The 2,968-nt window shown below is 46.9% G+C and overlaps 1 protein-coding gene across 1 annotated transcript in view; it reads left to right on the forward strand.

Annotated features, from left to right (window-relative positions):
- Positions 1–767: 767 nt before the first annotated feature.
- LOC104997667 (zinc finger protein 234-like) overlaps positions 768–2,968 on the forward strand; it is a 24,501-nt gene continuing 22,300 nt past the window's right edge. The window contains exon 1 of the mRNA XM_010852570.1: positions 768–831. The gene's annotated coding sequence lies outside the window, so the exon portion shown is untranslated. The remainder of the gene's footprint in view (positions 832–2,968) is intronic.

Consider the following 2,968-nt stretch of genomic DNA (forward strand, 5'->3'; position numbering starts at 1 on the left):
CATAAGTTTGGGTGAACTCCGGGAGTTGGTGATGGACAGGGAGGCCTGGCGTGCTGCAGTTCATGGGGTCACAAAGAGTTGGACACAACTGAGCGACTGAACTGAACTGAAATTGTTTTTATCAACAGCTCTATGTAGATTTCCAAACGTGCAGCTTCTGGAGCCTTCACTTTGTGCGATGTTCTTTCAGAGAATCTGAAGTTCATCACTGGAGTTCGAACTAAACTTTCAAATGATATGTAGTTTTGCTCTCGGATTCAGGAGAGGGTAACACTGGCCCCTAGTAGGAATCCACCTTACTGCCCAGGAAGTCGACTGCATAAACTTTGCCTGCAAGGGCATTGTGGAAACTATAGTCCAACATCTGTGAGGGGGCTTAAATACTTCCAGTGCAAAGAATGAAGTGTTAGTCGCTCAGTCGTGTCCGATTCTTCGCAACCCCAAGGACTGCAGCCCGCCAGATTCCTGTGCGTATAGAATTCTCCAGGCAGTGATACTGGAGTGGGTTGTCATTTCCTACTCCAATCTTCCCGACCCAAGGATAGACCCCTGGGTCTCCTGCACTGCAGGCCTCAGATTGCAGATCTTCTGAGAAAGTGAGCGGTATGCCCACTTGGCTTTCTGGGAAGTGTAGTCAACAAGTTCCGTAGGTTCGCGGTCACTTCCGCGCAGGCGCAACCCGGGCACGGGAATTGTGGGAAATGTGTCTCCATAGCAGCCTGTGGGTGGAACTTCCGCTCTGGGCGGAACTTCCTCTCTGGGCGGAACTTCCTCTCTGGGCGGAACTTCTGCTTTGGGCTGCCTGTTATACCCCTCTCCTAAATGGCAACGGTGAGTGGTTTCCGCATTATGCGACCCATGGGAACGTCTTTGGGAACCTGTCTAACCCAGTCATCAATTTGGGGGAAAGAGCTGCTTCAGAAAGCAGTGGTTTGAAGGATGGGGCGTGGAAGGTGGTTCCTTTGGGCTGAGGCCTTTCCGTTCCCGGAGGTGGATGGCATCAGTTCTGGCCTAGTTGAAGGGTCTCCAGATCTCTCCCCGTAAGGACCGCCCTCTCAAGCTGCACGCCATCTTACTCTGTCATTTAACGCAGTAGAACATTGGATGAATTAAATTTCTCCTCCTCTGACGGTTTTCCATAAGTTTGGGATGAGGTTACTAGTCTTAAAAAACAAGGTTCAAGAAATTCCCTGTTTGTCCAGTGGTTAGGACTCCGCACTTTCACTGCCAAGGACCTGGGTAGGATTCCTGGTCAGCGGAGTAAGATCCCACAAGCCGGTCATGGCCATTCATGGCGATTCATGGGGTCGCGAAGAGTCGGACACGACTGAGCGACTGAACTGAACTGATGGAAACCACAATGACTGGCACCTAAAATCTCCCAAAGCACCGCACCCACAACCACATCAGGCACATAGGCCACACAAGCACATAAGCACTATGGGTATCAGGTTCATCCCCAAAGCCCAGTGTCATCAGTTTAATCTTTAGACCTACAAAGGCCTAGAAAAACTACCATATGGGATGCAGTGTCCATGATTCCCAGAAAAGTCTTAATTCCTCTGTTTCCCCCTTTTATCTTAGAGAATAGGGCCACTGTCTCTGGTGAAGACACGGAGAACTTGGTCCCATCCCTAAGTATGTTATTTGGCTGGAGACATTTGAATCTGCAATGTCCCCTTAAATAAGATGCAGCATCCAGTTAGCATGGGATTTTCCTAGCTTCTGTCCTTATCTGTACTTCAATTTTTAAATTTATCCTTCAAGGAGGAGATTATCTCAAAAGTTTCAGTAAAGCCATCAGTTGTTTGGTACTGCGCAAAAATGAGAGTTGTGCATGACCTGGACTGGACAGAGCTTCCTGCACAGGACCCTTCTAATATTCCCAGACACTGCAACCCCTGGGACATCATGGGAGTTGGCGAGTAGCACACAAGGCAGTTTGAGCTTGGCCAAAAGCCTGGGTAGGATGTAGTCTCCTGCTCTTCTAGGAGTCACCTCTCAGACTTCTGTCTCACCCACTGCACCAGCTTATCCCTGGTAACAGGAAGCTTATCTATATCCTTTTTGTCCCCATGTGGCCAGAGGGTAGCCAGCAGCTCAGTTTTTCACTCAGGGAACTAGTACTGCCAAGAGACAATGGGACTGACAAGCCCTTGCATTTCCACCATGCCGTGTGGAAATGTCTCTGCTCAGTCTTACAGGATTTGGGCTTTGGTTCGGTGTTTTGGGACAGAGCCTAAAGAAGCAGGGTTCACTCTAGGTTGGATGGTGTCAGAAGGCTTTGGGAGAGCAGAATAGAACAAAGATAAAGTCTAAAGTGGTAAAGAAGTAGCAGTTACTGTTTTAGCCAAGAGGGTGATGTTTGGTATTATGTGGGTGGCACAGTGACCTTATTTTTGTCTTTCTAAACAAAATTAGGAAGAAGCCTTGTTTTGTCTTACTTTACCCATAGTCTCAGAGACACCTCATTTGAGGATGGTATTCTGTGATTGGTTTATATCCTAAAGGAGAATAACATTGGCCTAGTTGGAGTGCCGTGCCAGCTTCCACATGTCAGGGGCTGTTTTGTTTTCACTTCTCAGATTCATTCAATGAATCATTATATAATCATCATTGAAAGGTTTTAGATTTTCAGTGGCTTTTATTAGAAAATATCTAGCTTATATTGAGTTTAGAGAAATAGAGGCAAAATACGAGACTTGAAAAAACAAGTACATGTGGGGACTTGTCTGGTGGCCCAGTGATTAAGACTCTGTGCTTCCATTGCAGGGGGTGTGGGTTTAAACCCTGGGCAAGGAACTATATAAGATCTTGCATGCCATAGAGTGTGGGCAAAACAAAAAAAAAACCAAGTCTGTGTGTTGATACATGTTAAGTATGTTTATAGGGAGAAAAAAAATCTGGTTATCTTCAAGGGGACAGAATCTAAGTATCATTCCACCACCACCACCACCACGACCCCCCA

The sequence above is a fragment of the Bison bison genome, unplaced genomic scaffold, assembly GCF_000754665.1.
Source record: "Bison bison bison isolate TAMUID 2011002044 unplaced genomic scaffold, Bison_UMD1.0 scf7180017864313, whole genome shotgun sequence".
Taxonomy (NCBI): Eukaryota; Metazoa; Chordata; class Mammalia; order Artiodactyla; family Bovidae; genus Bison; species Bison bison.